Source organism: Microtus pennsylvanicus, chromosome 6, assembly GCF_037038515.1.
Source record: "Microtus pennsylvanicus isolate mMicPen1 chromosome 6, mMicPen1.hap1, whole genome shotgun sequence".
Taxonomy (NCBI): domain Eukaryota; kingdom Metazoa; phylum Chordata; class Mammalia; order Rodentia; family Cricetidae; genus Microtus; species Microtus pennsylvanicus.
In genome coordinates this window covers 85787294-85807688 of record NC_134584.1, presented here as the reverse complement: position 1 = coordinate 85807688, position 20395 = coordinate 85787294, and the positions used below count along the sequence as shown (strand labels likewise).

The 20395-nt window shown below is 43.3% G+C and overlaps 1 protein-coding gene and 1 pseudogene across 2 annotated transcripts in view; one reads left to right on the top strand and one right to left on the bottom strand.

Moving 5' to 3' along the window:
• The first annotated feature begins 1185 nt into the window (after positions 1-1185).
• On the top strand, positions 1186-2068 carry LOC142852919 (small ribosomal subunit protein eS4, X isoform-like; annotated as a pseudogene).
• A 1160-nt stretch (positions 2069-3228) lies between these two features.
• Positions 3229-20395, bottom strand: part of LOC142852167 (uncharacterized) — a 117165-nt gene continuing 99998 nt past the window's right edge. For both annotated transcript variants that reach the window (XR_012910936.1, XR_012910935.1), the window contains 2 exons: positions 19764-19900; positions 3229-4376 (listed from right to left, as the gene is read on the bottom strand). The gene's annotated coding sequence lies outside the window, so the exon portion shown is untranslated. The remainder of the gene's footprint in view (positions 4377-19763; positions 19901-20395) is intronic.

The window sequence follows — 20395 nt, the reverse complement described above, 5'->3', positions numbered from 1 at the left end:
TGTGTTGGGACAGCCATCTAAGCAAGCAAAGGGCGATTTTCTCGGTTTTCTCATGAGACTTTGGAAAGCAGGGGGATTAGTAAACTCTGTGTGACTCTGACATCATGATCTGTCTCCTGTCATGGGGAAGCTGAATGGGAGGCAGGTGGGCAGGTGGCCAGAGAATTCAGGCTGAGCACCATGGACGGTTAGAATGAGATACACATGTCTGGTCAGCTCTCCCCAAGCAAAGGCTGTCTAGCCAGGGCCAAGGTGAAAGAAATCTGTCCCTGACAGACAAGGTTACAGAATCCATTAGGGACACTATCCAGTAAAGCCAGGCCACTTCCTTTCAAAGACTTGAAGGCACCAGCCTCATGTGCCCTTCGGTCTTACCTCAGGAAAGCGTGTGGTCGCCTCTCTGCCCCTTTCAGACAGCAAATCCACACTGCTCATCTTCACACAAGTCGAGAAACCATGTGATTTGTTTTGTTTGTTTTTTTGGCCAAACTTCCTGATCCCCAGGCTGCTCACCATGGCAGGAAATGGACAACTTTTGTTGTCCTTAGCTTGCAGGTACTCATGAACACATTCAGCCACAAGCTTTTCTTGCTTCCCATCCAGAGCTCCAACAGGGGATTGACCACCACACAGGGTCAATTATTCATTTGTTCTGTTGACAACACTTGGCTCCTGAGAGATATCATAAGATGAGAATGTAGCCATGAAATTGCTCTCCTAGTGACAGGAGTAACTCACTCCAAGTGCTCGGTCTTCAAACGTGAGGGCGTGAGCTCAGAACCAGCTGCCACATAAAAGCCTTGAAGGCCAGTGTGAGCATATCATCCTACCTCTATGGAGGTGGAAGAGAGAAGTCCCCTTTTCATCCTTGTACAGGTGGTCTAGAGTTACTGACAAGTCACAGGTTTAAGGAGAGTGTCTCAGGAAGCAAGGTAAGTGCTCCAGAAGACACATATGAACCCAGACACACACACACAAGTTGGGAGACATGAAGAAAAGGGAATAGAAAGAAACATGGGTGAAGGCTTCATCTTTCATAAATGATTGTTCTTATGTGCGGGATCTATTTCTCAACCTGCGTTAACTGTGATTTTGTCCACAGCATTCTAGTGAAAAGCCTTTTCCACGATGTCATGGTCATATGGAACCCACTGCTGTTTTTCATTTGATTTTGGCACATCAGGACTATGTTCTACTCTTAAAGAACATATGCCAGGCTCTTTCCATTCCCAGCGCAGCCATGGCTCCTGGTCCCAAGAAACATCTGAAGCGTGTAGCAGCTCCAAAGCATTGGATGCTGGATAAACTAACCGGCGTGTTTGCGCCTCGTCCACCCACTGGCCCTCACAAGCTGAGGGAATGTCTGCCTCTGATCATTTTCCTGAGGAACAGGCTTAAGTATGCCCTGACTGGCGATGAAGTGAAGAAGATCTGCATGCAGCGCTTCATTAAGATTGATGGCAAAGTCAGGACCGATATAACCTACCCTTCTGGGTTTATGAATATCATTAGCATTGACAAGACTGGAGAGAACTTCGGTCTGATCTATGACACCAAGGGTTGCTTTGCCATTCATCGTATTACACCTGAGGAGGCCAAGTACAAGTTGTGCAAAGTGAGAAAGATCTTTGTGGGCACAAAAGGAATCCCACATCTGGTGACCCATGATGCTTGCACTATTCGCTACCTGATCCCCTCATCAAGGTGAATGACACCATTCAGATTGATTTGGATGCGGGCAAAATAACCGATTTCATCAAGTTTGACACTGGTAACCTGTGTATGGTGACTGGGGGTGCTAACTTGGGAAGAATTGGTGTGATCACCAACAGAGAGAGACATCCCGGCTCTTTTGATGTGGTCCATGGGAAAGATGCCAATGGCAACAGCTTTGCCACCCGGCTTTCCAACATTTTTGTTATTGGCAAGGGCAACAAACCATGGATTTCTCTTCCCCGAGGAAAAGGAATCCGCCTCACAGTTGCTGAATAGAGAGACAAGAGGCTAGCGGCCACACAGAGCAGTGGGTGGACGGGTCTCTAAGAGACATGCTGGAGACGTATTTGTACTCTTGAGAGACATGCTGGAGACGTATTTGTACTCTTGAGAGACATGCTGGAGACGTATTTGTACTCTTGTTAACAAGCCTTTCTAGGCAACGTGCTAGATTAAACAGCATGTATTTGTACTCATGAGAGACATGCTGGAGACGTATTTGTACTCTTGAGAGACATGCTGGAGACGTATTTGTACTCTTGAGAGACACGCTGGAGACGTATTTGTACTCTTGAGAGACACGCTGGAGACGTATTTGTACTCTTGTTAACAAGCCTTTCTAGGCAACGTGCTAGATTAAACAGCATGTATTTGTACTCTTGAGAGACATGCTGGAGACGTATTTGTACTCTTGAGAGACACACTGGAGACGTATTTGTACTCTTGAGAGACACGCTGGAGACGTATTTGTACTCTTGAGAGACACGCTGGAGACGTATTTGTACTCTTGAGAGACACGCTGGAGACGTATTTGTACTCTTGAGAGACATGCTGGAGACGTATTTGTACTCTTGAGAGACACGCTGGAGACGTATTTGTAGTCTTGAGAGACACGCTGGAGACGTATTTGTACTCTTGAGAGACACGCTGGAGACGTATTTGTACTCTTGAGAGACACGCTGGAGACGTATTTGTACTCTTGAGAGACACGCTGGAGACGTATTTGTACTCTTGAGAGACATGCTGGAGACGTATTTGTACTCTTGAGAGACATGCTGGAGACGTATTTGTACTCTTGAGAGACATGCTGGAGACGTATTTGTACTCTTGAGAGACATGCTGGAGACGTATTTGTACTCTTGTTAACAAGCCTTTCTAGGCAACGTGCTAGATTAAACAGCATGTATTTGTACTCTTGAGAGACACGCTGGAGACGTATTTGTACTCTTGAGAGACATGCTGGAGACGTATTTGTACTCTTGAGAGACATGCTGGAGACATATTTGTACTCTTGAGAGACACGCTGGAGACGTATTTGTACTCTTGAGAGACACGCTGGAGACGTATTTGTACTCTTGTTAACAAGCCTTTCTAGGCAACGTGCTAGATTAAACAGCATGATGAAAACTAAAAAAAAAAAAAAAAGATATGCCAGGCCTGAAAGAGAAATTTCTGTTTATTATTTCATTATTCAATAAAGAAATTCCTGTTTTTTACCTTATTAAATGTTGACTTGATTTTTATCCTGACCCGTGGGGCAATATTATACAAGCCCTACATTGTATGGCAGCCAAACTTACAGGCCAGCTCATACCTGGCCACACGGAAGGTGGTCACATGACTTCCAGACAGGATGTCTCCATCCTAAAAAGATTAGGATATGCTAATATTGTTCTGATTCTTTCTTTGCCATTATGGAGATCGCCTGGAAAGTGTTAATCCAGGCTACCTGACAGAGCAACCATACTTGTAGCAACTCGTGTGTCAAGATACCTATGTCTTATTGGTAGCTGTTTCTGACACCCACAGACATGTCAAGTCTACAGCATGGCCACAGGGACACCCGATGCCGGTTTTTTTGTTTTGTTTTTATTGTGGTTGTTGTTGTAGTGGTGGTGGTTGTTGTTGTTTTGGGAGAGACAATATTTCTCTGTACCTTTAGAAACTTGCTCTGTAGAGCAGGCTGGCCTGCCTCTGCCTCACGAGTACTGCATTAAAGGCATGTGGCGCCACCACCACTCAGCAAACTGATGTTCTGATTGCATTGACATGAGCAGTCCAGGAAAAAGCAAGGAAGGCCTTCTGGGCTCAGGGTCACATGGTCACAGGGCTCTCATTTGTGGGAACAAAACAAACACTTTCTGTGATGGGCAAACAAAAAAGACATCAAGGGATGTAGAGCTGCCAACTACAGAGGAAAACATTTATAGGTCAATTAAACTAAAAGAGGCAGAGAACGTGCCTCAATTCAGATGCCCCTGCTCAGCTGTCCAGCCATCAGCATAGGTCTGCCTTAGGAAATTCAGAGACACAAATGACATCAGAACAACTGGGGAAAACATGAAAACCAAAGCTAAGGAAGCACACTCAGTAGGCAGAGGCAGGAGGATCTCTGTGAGTTCAAGATCAGCCATGTTCACAAAGGGAGTTCCAGGACATCAAAGCTGTTACATAGAGAAATCTTTTCTTGAAGAATCAGAACTCCCCCCTGCCCCCCGAAAAAGCAAAGGAAGCTTGAGTCTGTACACAGCTTGGTAGGCAAGCATGAGGCCTGACTTCCATGTCCCTCCGTGACAAACAGGAATGATGACATGTGCTTGGAATCCCACCACCGGCAAGGCAGCCATCTGCTGATTACTGGGTCTCACTGTCAAGTGACCCTGTATCAAAAAAACAAAACAAAACAAAAAAACCAGTGACTGTGTCTGAGGAACAAACACTGAGGTTCCCCTGTGGCTTCCACATGCACATACCCCAAATGAATGCATGTGTACACACAGACACAAGTGCATGCGTATATGTGTAAGAAGAAACACAGATACACACACATGGGGGGGGAGAGGAGAGAGAGGAGAGAGAATAATAGATCAATTAAACTTTTGTGGACTGATTGGTGTGTCTCAAAGTATTTTGATTTTTGATTCTTTGAGACAGGGCTAGCGGCTCATTCTGCAGTTCAGTGAAGGCCCTATGTATCTCTAATGGTGACCTCAAACATCTGCTTGTTCTGCTCTACTGCCAAGTGTAGACATTACAGGTATTGGCCTCCCTCTTCATCTGTCCAGTGCTACAAATCTGTACCAGATACTGAAGCGTGCTGGAGCAACCTCTGTGACTAAGGTGATCCTGAAACCATTTTACAAATTTTATGGAGGGTTTGTAAACAGAGGTCTCTCTGGACTGAACCATCCAGCAGCGGCTTTGAAATAAATCCTCATTATATTGTTATATTGAGTACAGAATTTTGGCCTATAGTTCAGGCTTATTACTAAATATCTCTTACTTTTTTTTTTGTTTTTTTGAGACAGGGTTTCTCTGTGGTTTTGGAGCCTGTCCTGGAACTAGCTCTTGTAGACCAGGCTGGTCTCGAACTCACAGAGATCCGCCTGCCTCTGCCTCCCGAGTGCTGGGATTAAAGGCGTGCGCCACAACCACCTGGCTCTCTCTTACATTTAAATTAATCTGTTTCTATTAATCTATGTATTGCCATGTGGCTGTGGCTTTACCAGTTCCCTGTTGTCTTGTTTCTCAGGCAGCTGGCTCCTGTCTTTGGACTCTGCCCTTTTTTCTCCCTGTACCTCTGTTTGGCTTTTCCAAACCTGTACCCTTATTCTGCCTTGCTGTAGGCCAAATCAGCTTTATTACCAACCAATGAAAAGAATACATATTCACAGTGTACAGAAGGGTTATTCCATGGAAAGACCTGGCGTCAGGAAGTGGAAGAAGAAGGATCTCTGGACTCAGAATTAGTGTGGATTCTCTGAACTCATGTTGTATAGCTTGGGTCCCTCTTAGCAGATATTCACACCGAGAAAGGTGTCAGAAACTAAAGAACTGGTATCACAGGATGAGAAGTGTCAGTGGATACCATAGTCACTTCCCAAAGCTCAGAGAGACTAGGGACAGAGCCCCTGAAAGCCTCAGAAGAGACAGTCCCTGGTAGAAATGAGAAGGCTAGGAGATGGGCTGACTCTACACAGCCAAACCTCTAGGACCTGATGACAGTTCTGACCAACAGGCAGAAAACTTCTTAGTGTTCATCTTGGGTCACCATCTTTTGTCAGGGCACAGGCAAAAGTCACATCAACACAGATGAACAGACACCACATAACCTTTGTCCTGGGGAATGGGATATTGGCTTTCACATTCTGAGGAACATCTGGCTCGTGAGAGCCACACAGAGTGACACTCATGTTGAACATGTGGACTAAGAAACCAGAACTAGGGATTGTGTTGGGGGGATTCCTTGGTTGGCAGAGTACTTGTCAGACAACAGTGGGGACCTACATTTGTGTCCCAGCACCCACATATAATGTCAGTGGCACTAGCACACAGTGGTAATCCTTACTCTTGAGAGTACCCAAACCACACAAAGACACAACTAAGAAAGATAATTACAGACCAATCTTCCTCGTGAACATTAATTCAAAAATAATCAAGTACTGGTAAACCAAATCCAAGAACACATCAGAAAAATCATCCACCATGACCAAGTAGGCTTCATCCCATAGATGCAGGCAGGGATGGTTCAACATACAAAAATGTGTCAATGTAATCCACCATGAAAACAAACTGAAAGAAAAAAACCACATGATTATCTCATTAGATGCTGAAAAAGCCTCCAACAAAATGCAACATCCCTTCATGATAAAGGTCTTGGAGAGAGCAGAGATACAAGGAACATACCTAAACATAATAAAGGCAATATACAGCAAGCCAACACTCAACCACAAACTAAATGGAGAGAAACTCCCAGTGATTCCACTGAAATCAGGAACAAGACAAGGTTGTCTACTCTCTCCATATCTATTCAATATAGTTCTTGAGGTCCTAGCTATAGCAATAAGACAACAAAAGGAGATCAAGGGGATACAAATCAAAAAAGAAGAAGTCAAACTCTCACTATATGTTGATGATATGATAGTTTACATAAGCAGCCCCAAAAATTCTACCAAGGAACTTCTAAAACTCATCAACACTTCACTAATGTAACAGGATTACAACTCAAAAAATCCGTAGCCCTCCTGTACATAGATGTTAAATGGGCTGAGAAAGAAATCAGAGAAACATCACCCTTCACAATAGCCACAAATAACAAAATACCTTGGAGTAATTCTAAGCAAACAAGTGGAAGACCTGTATGACAGGAACTTTAAATCTTTGAAGAAAGCAATTGAAGACACCAGAAAGTGGAAAGATCTCCCATGCTCTTGGGTAGGTAGAATTAACATAGTAAAAAAGGCAATCTTTCCAAAATCAAATGCAATGCCCACCAAAATCCCAGCAAAATTCTTCACAGACCTTGAAAGAACAATACTCAATTTCATATGGAAAAGCAGAAAACCCAGGATAGTAAAAACAATCCTGTACAATAACGAAGCTTCTAGACGCATCACAATCCCTGACTTCAAACTCTACTACATATCTATAGTACTGAAAACAGCCTGCTACTAGCATAAAAACAGACAAGAGGACCAATGGAACCGAATTGAAGACCTAGATATCAATCCACACACCTATGAACACCTGATTTTCGAAAAAGAAGCAAAAAATATCAAATGGAAAAAGGAAAGTATATTCAACAAATGGTGTCGGCATAATTGAATATCAACATGTAGAAGAATGCAAATAGATCCATAGCTATCACTATGCACAAAACTCAATTCCAAATGCATCAAAGACCTCAACATAAAACAAAGCACACTGACCCTCATAGAAAAGAAAGTGGGAAGTACACTTGAACGCAATGGCTCAAGAGATCACTCTCTAAATACAACCCCAGTAGCACAGACACTCAGCGAAACAATAAGTGGAACCTCCGGAAACTGAGAAACTTCTGTAAAGCAAAGGACACAGTCAACAAGACAAAATAGCAGCCTACTGAATAGGAAAAGATCTTCACTAACCCCACATCAGACAGAGGGTTGATCTCCAAAATATACAAAGAACTCAAGAAATTGGTCATCAAAAGAACAAATAATCCAATAAAAAAATGGAGTACAGACCTAGACAAAGAACTCTCAACAGAGAAATAAAATGACTGAAAGACACTTAAGGAAATGGCCAACATCCTTAGCCATCAGAGAAATGCAAATCAAAACAACTCTGAGATTACAATTTACATCCGTAAGAATGGCCAGGATCAAAACCACTGAGAACTTATGCTGGAGAGGATGTGGGGTAAAGGGAACACTCCTTCATTGCTGGTGGGAGTGCAAACTGGTAAAGTCTCTTTGAATATCAGTATGGCGATTTCTCAGAAAACCAAGAAATAATCTACATCAAGACCCAGCAATACCACTTTTGGGTATATACCCAAAGGATGCTCAATCATACCACAAGGACATGTGCTCAACATGTTCAGAGCAGCACTGTTTGTCATAGCCAGAAACTGAAAACAACCTAAATAGCTCTTGACTGAAGAATGGATAAGGAAAATGTGGTACATTTATGTAATGGAGCACTACACAGCAGAAAAAATCATGACATCTCTAAATTTGCAGGCAAATTGATGGAGCTAGAAAACATCATACTGAGTGAGGTAACCCAGACCCAGAAAGAGAAATATCATATGTACTCACTCATAAATGGCTTTTAGACATAAAACAAAGAAAATCAGCCTACAATTCACAATCTTGGAGAACCTAGACAACCTTGAAGACCCTAAGAGAGACATACATGGATCTAATCTACATGGGAAGTAAAAAAGACAAGATCTCCTAAGTAAATTGGGAGCATGGGGACCATGGGAGAGGGTAGAAGGGAAGGGGAAAGGAAGGGGAGCAGAGAAAAATATATCGCTCAATAAAAACAATTTAAAAAAAGAAAAAAGAAAAGGCAGACAGGTTTGCCTTGCTAACAGGCTTCACAGTAAAGCCTAAACAGGTTGCAGGTGCAGCTTTCCATTAAAGAAACATACTCTGCTCTGACTGTTCCCATAATAACTATTCGTGTCTCTGCTAAATGATTAGAGGGAAAGAGTGTGTTCTAAGATATGGGAAGGTCTGAAGACATGAAAACTTAACTTAAAACTTGTAACTTCAAATTGGAGCTGTTCTGGGAAACAGCACATAGTTCACCATCATCTTAATGAAGTGCAGCCAGGTGGGAAGTCACTGTTTTGACTAGGGATGGAAGAGAGGAACGTCATGTAACTTTACCAGCATTTTGACCACCTAGGAGGAGTGAGCCTACCTAGGAGGTAACAAAAGATTTCCAGGATTTTTTGGATTAGGATGGATTTTTGTATAATTCCTGTCTGTCCTGGAAACATGGTTTATGAAGAGAAAGGGTAATCCACTTGGTATAGGTTTTAGAGACAATGAACTGTTTACACTGTTGAAAATTGGTTTTGCCTTCTACAAATTGTGGTTGTGCCTTGTTATCATTCTTGTAATAAAAAGGTACTTTAGTTGCATATTAGCAGAACACACAGTTGAGAGATCTTAAACTTCTTAACAAAAAATTTTAAAGTTTTACAGAAAGTTTAAATAACTGGATATTTTTAAGAAACAGTTTCTCAATTGTTTTTATTGAGCTATATATTTTTCTCCACTCCTCTCCTGCCTCTCTCCTCCCCTTCTACCCTCTCCCATGGTCCCCCCCAAAAAACAGTTTTTTAAAAGCTTAAATTTTTAAAGCTATAGGACATTTTAAAATTTTTAAGATCTTTTATTATGATACCTTTGCTAATATATGATCTTAATAAATAGATAAATAAAAACTAAAACTTAGGACCACAGCTAAACCCAGAGACTGTGTTCCTAGCTTATGATGCAGTAAGATGTTGACCTATGCAGTCTGGCAAACGGTCTCTCCTTAACTAAGGTCTATTCAGCTAACAGAGATTGATTTAGGAATATAGTCTAACATCCTTGTTTTTACTAACATTGTTAAGCTGTAGCTAATTTGATAAACTAAGTCATAGAGAAAACTATTGTGTCCTATAACGGTGTACTATAAAAGGATCAGGAAATTTCCCAGTCTCTTTGTAGACAGTGTTTATGAGTTAAAAGACTTATCTTGAGCTGGTGGTGGCACACGCTTTTAATCCCAGCACTCGGGAGGCAGAGGCAGGTGGGTCTCTGTGAGTTCAAGGCCAGCCTGGTCCACAAGAGCTAGTTCCAGGACAGGCTCCAAAGCTACAGAGAAACCTGTCTCGAAAAACAAAACAAAACAACAACAACAAAAAAGACTTATCTTGATATTAAAGGACCTTCGCTTTCGAAACTGCTATTTATTTTGGGCTGAAGAGATTGCTCAGCAGTTAAGAGTACTGACTGCTCTTCCCGAGGACCCAGGTTCAATTCCCAGCACCCACATGGCAGCTCACAACTGTCTGGAAATCCAGTTCCAGGAGATCTGACACCTTCACACTCACATAAAGTTAAAATAAAACCATAAAAAAAGAAACTGCTATTTTTTTAAAGCTAAACCTAGCTGGGATAAGGCCTTAAAATCTCAGTCTTATAAGACATACAAGTTAATAGCCATATACTTCCGAAAGGATCAAATTTTTTTGATATGTTCAGCTTTGTATGTTTTCAAAGTTAAGCCTAAAACAAATAACTAGAAACCAAGTTTCTCTAGTTTAGATAAACCTAACAGATAATGGTCCTCAAACACTTCAGAGATCTGAGAGTATGGCATTTAAAATGTTTGACAAAAGCTTTTTATGGTAGAGAGACACGCTAGCTCTCGACAGCTCCCCTATCTCCTCCAAAGAAGATGTTGGGTGCAGAAGACCCTCCATGTCCATGTCCATGTGGCCATGGGGCAGAAACAGCTGCCAAGACACTGTCCAGACTGTGGACAAACAGGACACTGGGGAGTCGATTCCCCTGCTTTGCCTAGACAAGGTAAGCCAGTCCTTCCCAAGTTCCTACTGCACAGGAAAGTCTGTCAGATCTTCTGGGCCTGGCAGCCATAGACTGATGCTGCCCTGGGACCTCTGTCCCCAATGACCATGGGGAAATTGGGGTAGCTGTCTAGGTAGCCAGACAGTTTCTGTCATTTTTTGTTTGTTTGTTTGTTTTGTTTTTTTGAGACAGGGTTTCTCTGTAGCTTTGGAGCTTGTCCTGGAACTAGCCCTATAGACCAGGCTGGCCTTGAACTCACAAAGAACCACCTGCCTTGGAGTGCTGGGATTAAAGGTGTGCACCACCATTGCCCAGCCCCTGTCATTTTTAATAGATTTGGAAACTGCTTGGTCCGGGCTTCTGCTTACTCAGGTAACATGTATCCTACTCTGGCTAGAGGGATGGCTCAGAGGTTAAGAGCACTGCCTGTTCTTGCAGAGGTTCTGAGTTCAGTTTCCAGCAACCACAGTGAGCCTCACAAGCATCTGTAATGGGATCTGGCGCCTCTTCTGCCCTACAGGCATGCATGCAGACAGAACACTGTATACATAATAAATAAATAAATAAATCTTTTTAAAAAAATGTATCCTTCTCAGATTTGATGGTGTTTGACAACTAGGCTAGCCTTTTGCTCTGAAACCAAGGTGTAACTCTGTTCAGCCGTTTCACAGACACCTGCACGTTCCTAGGGAGAGATTGCTGCCCTATATCAATGAATCTGGCCTACGGGAAACTGATATTGAGTCATTCCACAAATTATCTGAAGAACTTTGCCACTATAGTCAGGACACATCTCCATTCCATTCTTTCTGGCAGTCTTCACTCTGCCCATGGCCACTTTCATTCAAAGGGCTGGTGGTAATAACTACAGCCCTGTGTCTACTCCATAGAGAAGTCTCCAGGATGGCAGACCTCCTGCTGAGCACAAGACCACTGGCTGTCCTCCTCGCCATCCCATGCCAACAGGTGTAGCACGAATAATAAAAAACCAGAGACAGAAATTGGGGTTCAGCCTGAAAACCAGAAAAGCAAAGCAACCAAGCCACTAGACAAGTTTTACCTCTACCGAGGCTGGGCGACCACAGACTAAGCCGACTGAGCAGACTAAGCATGCAGCCTCTGTCTTCCCATTGTATATTCCCTCTAGTGCTGGGGTTAAAGGTGTGTGACTCCCTAGTACTGGGATTAAAAGTATGAGGTATGGATCATACCACCTGGATTTGTTTCTGCATTAATCTTGTGTAGCCCAGGGTAGCCTTGAACTCACAGAAGTTCACCTGCCTCTGTCTCCCAGCTCTTGGGATTAAAGCTGTGTGCCACCACTTCCTGACCTCTAGTGGCTTAGTTTTGCCTTTATGATCTTTAGGCAAGCTTTATTTACTAAAACATAAATAAAATATCATTATAAACAGGAAGTAGCCAGATTAGAACTGGTGCCAACATATCCCAAAAGCTCTGGGTGTTCCGTTGGAACCTTCAACTTACTCCTGCATGATCTGAGAAGCCCATTCCTGTCTCTCCAAACAAAAGGAAGGCACCAAAAAGCCCAGTTCTGAATTCTGGGCAGCTGCAACAGCTTCCTCCCCTGAACCTGCTAGCCTCCCAAGTCTCCACCTAAAGCACTCAGCTTTTGACCATACTTGGGCACAAACTCAGCTTGTGGCAGACATGTCATCACCCCTGGCCTGCAACCTCTGTAATCTCCCTGCTTCAGTTTGGGCGTGCTTCTCTAGCCTTGATCTCTGGGACTGGAGAATCTGCCCAGGAGCTGCTTTGCTCAAACAAGCCTGTTGACATACTTTTTTCAGTTCGATTTGATCTGGCTTAGTGCATCGGTGGAGAAACCTATTACTGGGGGAATAGAAATCCTATTAAAGTATACTTGCATAGTGTACACCATACCTTGGCTTTGACTCCCAGCACCTCAAAAACTACATTGTAGTGGTACAAACCTATACACCCACCATTCAGGGGGTAGATGCAAAAGGATCTATTCAAGATCATAGTAAATTTTTATGTCACCCTGGGATACATGAGACCCTTTTTCAAAATAAATAAACATACTGACACAATGATTTTTGTTTCCTTTCCCCTTCATTCTTTTCTTCCTCTTCTTCCTTCCTTCCTTCTTTTCTTTCTCTCTCTCTCTTTCTTTCTTTCTCAAGAATGTGGTGGAGCACGCCTTTAATCCCAGAACTTGGGAGGCAGATGGATCTCTGTGAGTTTGAGGTCAGCCTGGTCTACAGCGAGTTACAACCAAGAGTACACAGAGAAAATCTGTCTCAAAAACAAAAAAACAATAGAAGGAGGAGTAGGAGAAGAAGGAGTGAAGAACAGGGACACACGCATGCTGACTGTTTTATGTCAACTTCACTGACATAGGCAACAATCACCTGAAGGGAGGGAACCTCAATTGAGAAAATGGCTCCATGAGATGAGGAAAGAGTCACTTCCTAGACTGGACCTCCAGGAAGGACCACCGTGGTCTGTGCTGCCACCAGAAGCCAGGTTGGTGTTTGTGGGTCTTGCTGCTGCCGCAGGCTGTGATGAAGTTTGAGATCCATGTGGCTGTAAGTGGTCTGTGCCACTGACTGGTGACTTGGTGATGTCCTTGAGATTTCCTCCCCGAGGTGAGAGTGGAGCGTATGACTGTAAGCAGACCATAAGGAGGCCTGAGGTCTGTGTGGGCCTCTGCAGCCACTGAGGGCCACAAGTGGGTCAGTAGACCTGATACAGACAGAGGTTATGTTGGTATCTATGGCCTGTGTCACCATTAAAGATCATTAGGGGATGTCTGTGGTCTGTGGTGCTGCCCAAAGCCATGTTGATGCCATGTTGATGTTGGAGGGTGTAACATGAGGGTCGGCTTGTTGGGGTTTCTGTCCTGCCTGATACCCCACAGCCAGAAAGCCCCCAAAGAAAATCACACAGAGATCTCCATAAGTTATAAAACTGATTGGCCCATTAGCTCAGGCTAATTATTAGCTCTTATAGGATGAGCAGCAGGCTATATCCCGCCACCCAGCTAGCTTAGCCCTGAAATAATTACACAGAAATGGTATTCATTTAAACACTGCCTGGCCCATTAGCTCTAACCTTTTATTGGCTAACTCTTACATATTCATTTAACCCATCTCCATTAATGTGTATTGCCACTTGACTGTGGCTTACCCATGTGAGTCTAACCAGCGTCCATCTCGGGCAGGAGAAGCATGGCATCTGCCACACTTCCCTTCTTCCCAGAATTCTGTTCTGTCTGCTCCGCCCACCTAAGGGCTACCCTATCAAAAGGCCAAGGCAGTTTTTTTTTCAACTAATGAAAGCAACACATAGAAAGAAGAACCTCCTATACCAGGAGGGCTCTGTTGAGCTGACCCCATGTATCATGGGTGCTGGAGAACTGTCCCTGTCCCTTGATGGCTGCCACACTAGCAGCATGGCCTGGCTACTACCCAGGCCCACCCCATATCTCCCCCTCATCTGTGACCTTCTGGAGCACCTGAAGGGAGTCATCCTGTGGAAGCACAGCTGCAGGATCTGCAGGACTCGGGGTGGCAGTGGGATGTCCAGGAGGAATCTCGGCAAGGGGGCAGTTTTGATGGTGTAGCAGAAGCCAGAGACTTGAACCAGACCAACAGCTCATTGCAATGAACCTTTGCAAGGAAAGCTGTTTGTACAAAAGGGTACCGTGTGTGACTCGCTGCAGCTTCCAGTGCCACTGCCACAAATGAGTATTTGACAGAGACGTGGGAAAGACAGAGGAGCAAAATGATTCATGAAAGGCAGAACTGGAGAGAAGCCGCAGCTGAGAGAGAAGCAGGCTGTTGCCCAGAGGGATTGGCAAGATTTTTATTATTGTTGTTAATTTTTATTTATACTTTTTTCTGGGGATGTTACAAGGGTGAAAGCAGATATGGAAGGACTGGGAAATGAGTGGGATTTGGGTACGTGATGTGAAATTCCCAAAAGAACCAACAAAAAAATATTATGTTATAAAAAAGGAAAAGAAAGAAAACGCCTCCATAAGATCCGACTGTATGCAAGCCTGTAGGGCATTTTTTAAATTAATGATTTATGTGGGTGGTCCCAGCCTATTTTGGGTGGGGCCATCCCTGAACTGGTGGTCCTGGGTTCTATAAGAAAGTATGCTGAGCAAGCCATGAAGAGCAAATCAGTAAGCAACACTCTTCCATGGCCTCTGCATCAGCTCCTGCCTCCAGGTTCCTGCCCTGCTTGAGTTCCTGCCCTGACTTCCTTCAGTGATGAACATCAAGCTGAAGAGTAAGCCAAATAAATTCTTTCCTCCCCGACTTGCTTTGCCCATGCTGTTTCATCCCAGGACAGCAACCCTAACTAAGAGAGCATGCTTTGGCTCAGTTCTTTGTCCTCTTCTAAATCCAAAACCACAGCCAGGGAATGGTGACATCCACAGAGGGGATCTTTCCATCTCAAGGAAACCATGATGACCCCTATAGGTATGCCAGAGGCCCTTCTCCCAGGTGATTCTAGAGTCTGTCAGCTGACAAGTGAGACACCACCAAACCACTTCATCTCACAGTTTACTCTCTTGGCTTTAACAGAAAACCGCAAGTAATGGATTTGTATTTTTTTTCTATAGGATTTCATGTCTTCCCCCCAGAAATTGTAATTCCTATCAATAACATCATTTTCTTCTTTATAAAACTGAAAAATTGGAGACCAATAGAAAAAAAACATAAATTTTAAAATTTAGTGTTAGCATATACTTCAGTTAAAAAAGAAAACAATTCAGTGGAAATAGGAGGGGGACAGGAAGATGTAACAAGGATTAAAATACATTATCTGCATTTATGAAATTGTCAAGAGTTAATTAAAAGAAATTCCAGATGACTCTTTGTAGCTAATGGAAACATAAAGAGAAATGCCATCAGCAGAGGTAGAAACATGCATGCATACAGCATATAAATAAACCTTTGTGATACTCCGTTCTGGGCTATTGTGGAACTCTTTCATACGTCAACAGCCATTTGAGAGCAAAGCTTTGTCCTTTGGTGTTATGTGATAGATATTATACGACATCAGAAATTTTTCCTGTGTATTCAGATATATTGTCAATTTATCTTCAGTAAATATATGGGCATTCAGACAGTAACTGAGTAAAATAATATAAACATACGATTAGAATTGTAAACTCAGCGGTGGTGACGCATGCCTTTAATCCCAGCACTTGGCAGGCAGATTCTGAGTTTAATGCCAGCCTGATCTATAAGGAGAGTTCTAAGACAGCCAGGGCTACACAGAGAAACCCTTTCTAAAAAGAAAAAAGACACACTGATGGTTTGGTAATGCATCCTATCCCATTCTCCTCTAAAGTAAAATATTAACAAGTATGAGAAGTCATTTATTTAGTAACTTTTGTTCAAGATCAGCCTCAGACTCTGCCTGTAGCAGAGTATTTTATGTGTAGCTTGAGTTTTGCCACCTAGGGTATCAGAACAACGTGCATTAAAGACGCAGACAATAGAGGCAGCAACTTCTGTGCTTCTTTAGTGGCATCTGGAATGCTGTCCAGCCTTTATTCCCTGGCAGGTGTGTGCGGGTGACGAGCACAGCGCACAGCCGCCTGGATTCACACTAGTGCACCAGTCCAGATGTGAATCAGTGAAGACGTCAAATACTGCCCAATCTTGTAATTAAGATGGTGTTGACCTCAGCCTCTGAGATGCTTTCTAGGTCCTTCAGAGGTTGAAGGATCACACGTGAGAACTGACTCCTAGGACGTGAGCTCTCGGAGAACGGTGCTGCTTTCGCTTCGTCCATCTATGAACGCCACTGTTGCTCCTCTCACAAACGATCTGCGCTAGGTAGATCCAGGGCCATGGCGACTCAATCTCATCCCATGGGCTTTTAGAAGAGAGCAAATAAGGCCTGGGACAGCACTGTACAGTAGCAAGGATGGGACCAGAGACTAGGAACGCCCCAGGAGAGAAGAATGCTGCTGGGACTCTTGCCAGGATCCAGCCCAAGCCACTGGCATTTTTTATGGAAGTGTTCTGCATACAGGAGGCTGTTTACCACCCCTGTGCTCCAAAAGGAAGGCCCTGCCATTTGACAACTGAAAATGTCTTGCATATCTTTCAGTGTCCACCAGAGGGCGCGTATTACCGCATCTCACACACGTTTGCTAACAAGCACCTTCAGAGAAGTAGTGGAATTCAATACAGAGATCAGGATTGTGGAGTTTATGGTTAGACTCCCCTATCGAATATAGGCTAATAGAACCGGCTGGCTCTGGATAAGGGTGATAAGCCGAGAACAGATAACTGCATTTCTCAGCGAAATGCTACACTTGGAGTTTCTAATCACATGAATACTCTGTGACTCATTTGTACCCCACAAAAGAGGTGACTGCTTAAGCCGTCACTGTAGAACATTGCAGCAAGTGCACATTAGAATTTGCAACTGTGCTCTGAACACGTTACTAGCAAGTAGCCTGGCTCTTCTATGAGGGATCAGCCTTAAGGTATGTTACTTATGTGTGATTCCTACCTGGCAGCTGCTGTTTGTATTTCTAAGGGTTTCCTCTATCTATATAGAGTTGACATTTGCAAAGTCAATCTTGTAGTGTCCTTGCTATTTCTTGTTTTTTTCATTAATAGAGGCAGGTGGATCTCTATTAGTTCAAGGCCATCCTGGTCTACAGAGTTCCAGGACAACCAAGGCTACACAAAGAAGCCCTGTCTCAAAAAACCAAAGCCAAAACAAAACCAGTATGTAATTATTTAAAAAAAAAACATATTTAACTTTGTAAAGTTATACACAGTCTAGCTATAACATAATTTCTTAGTTTTTTTCTTACACATTGAGACTGTTTCCAGTGTTTTGTTTTGATTCTTAAAGGATTTATTTCATCATCTTCATAATGGCCACCACCACCACCACCACCAGAATTGAGACAGGAGCCGACTCTATAACTGACGGCCCTAGAACTGCTAGGTCAACCAAGCTTGCCTCATGAGCACATAGTTCTGTCTGCTCCTGACCCCTGAGTTCCGAGATCAAAGGTATGTGCCACCATGCCTGGCTCAGTTTATTTTATTTTCAATTATGTGTATGTGTCTGTGTGTAGGTATGTGTTTATGAGTGCAGGAGCCCTAGGAGGCCAGAAGAGGGCATTAGATCCCCTGGAGCTGGAGTGACAGTTTGTTGTGAGCCACCTTTTGTGCATGCTAAGATCTTGGATCCTCTGCAAGAACAGAATGCACTCGAATTCTCTTACCTGCAGAGTCACCTATTCAGTCCCTTGTTTTTGTTTAAAAAAAAAAACCATTTATTTGCCTTTTGGGGTAGTTCTTCCATAATTTCTTGGGTCAAAAGTCAATCTTTTTAATCATGACTTGTAATAGTATCACTCTCAGGTAAGAGGAAACAATTAGGGGCTTGTTTCCAGACCTTAAAATTTTTAGTATGCACATCTACAAATACATATCTATATAACTATTTAGAAAGTGTTTGCATGTTCTACGTTGTGGCATATGCCTGTAACTCCAGGATTCAATAGGCAGAATCTGAACTCGGTGTGTTCACGGCCAGCTTGGCCTGTGTCTATATAGTGATTTACAGGCCATCCACGTCTACGAATGAGATTGTCTCAAAACAAAACAAAAAACTATGGTACAAATCGGAGGCATATCAAAAAATTTTAAGCAAAGGAATGATAAGGTTTCCTACAGAAGGCTCACGCTGGCTTCTTTATTCTAAGATATAAAGAGGGAATCAAGAATCTATTTCAGTATCTAAGCTAGAGATAAATAGTGGCTCGAGGCAGGGGATTGCAGTGGAAGAAGTGGAAGCAGGGGCAGGAGGGGAATGAAGGTCAGATTCCTGCTCTATTTTCACAGGAAGACAATTGACTATGGAGTATGAGAGAAGAAGACTGAAGATTAATTCCAAGTTGTGGAGACCTTCACAGTTGGAAAGTTATTGTTGACATTAATAACAGGAAAGGGGCTGGATGTGAGACAGGCTTAGAACCAGGAGTGGGGATTGGGTCTGTAGAAGGCAACACTGCTAAGTATCCACTGAATGTGAGTCCAGAGGTCTAGAGTACAGCAAAAATTTATTTGGGGTTATTAGCATATAAGTGGTCTTTACATCCAGGAGACTTCTTACATTCCAACATGATGAACACTATGCACCAGGCATGTTCTGTGTGTTCTGTGTTACTTGTAGATTGACTCATTTAACCTTCAAAATATTTTGTCAAAGCAGGGCAATTTTGTTTTTGTTTTGTTTTTCAAGTCAGGACTTCTCTGTGTAGTCCTGACTGTCTTAGAACTCATTTTATAGACCAGACTGGCCTTGAACTCAGAGAGCCGCCTGCCTCTGACTCCTGAGTGCTGGGATTAAAGGCGTGCGTCACCACTGCCCGGCCCTGGTAGTGTATAACTTTAATCCCAGCACTTGAGAGGCAGAGGTAGATAGATATCTATGAATTCAAGGTCAGCCAAGTCTATGTAAAGAGTTCCAGGTAGCCAGAACTCAAATAACCCTATCTCAAGAAAGAAAGAAAGAAAGAAAGAAAGAAAGAAAGAAAGAAAGAAAGAAAGAAAGAAAGAAAGGAAGGAAGGAAGGAAGGAAGGAAGGAAGGAAGGAAGGAAGGAAGAAAGAAAGAAAGAAAGAATCAAAACTGTTTCAAAGGTACACCTCTTTTCCAACTAACAACATATTCTAGGAATATCAGGGAGATTGAAAAATATTTTCGTTCAAACCAAGAGAGCAGGGGAGTTCATTTCTAGTTACATATCCTCTTCTTCCTTTTCTTCTCTTTTTGGTGGCACTGGCTGCTCAGTCCTAGGCCCTACACGTGCTGGGCCAACACTCTGCCACTGAGATCCTTCCAGCATTGTTATTTGCTTTTGTGTGAGCCCTCCTGAAGAACAGGCACTGGGCCAGCACTAGGCTCAGCGGTAAAGCATGTGTGCAAGCCCAGCAACCTAAACTTGATCCTGTAGAAGGAGCTGCGGGCTGCGTTCCTGCTGCCTGGTTCCTGGCTGCCTAGCTATCTTATGCCCCGAAATAACAACACACAAATTGTATTCATTTAAACACTGCTTGGCCCATTAGCTCTAGTCTCTTGCTGGCTAACTCTCATATCTTGCATTAGCCCATATCTAATAATCTGTGTAGCACCACGAGGTATTGTCTTACCAGGAAGATTCTAGTGTACGTCCATCTTGGGCTGGAGCTTCATCGTGTCTGGCCTGGAGAGGAGAGGCATGGTGTCTGGCTCACTTCCCTTCTTCCCAGCATTCTGTTCTGTCTACTCCATCCACCTATGTTCTGACCTATCAGGCCAAACAGTTTATTTATTAATTAACCAATGAAAGCAACAGATAGACATATGACCTTCCCACATCATGATCCCAGTGACCTACACACTTGAAGTACATACCTGACCTCCACAGGTACCCTGGGACACATGTGTGTGCACGTACGCATAATAATAAAAATTAAAAATGGTATTTAGGAAAAGGAAGTTGTTACCACACTAAATGCAGAACTCAGTGGGATTGGTCCTAGGCCTGTGTACTACCCTTTACAGACATGCACGTGAGACAGTGAAGGACGGAAGGACCACGTGGACTACTCCTGAACGTGTCCAGAAAGAGAATTCAAACTGTCCTACTGGCACCAAGGGGTCTCAACAATAAGCTTGGGACAAAGATTCACATAAGCAGATACAGAGTGTCTTTCAGCCTCCTCTCTACTGTGGGGCGAAGATGATCCAAAAGAAGAGGGAGGAAGGAAGAATTGTCAAAATGCTTTTCCACGCTGATCAA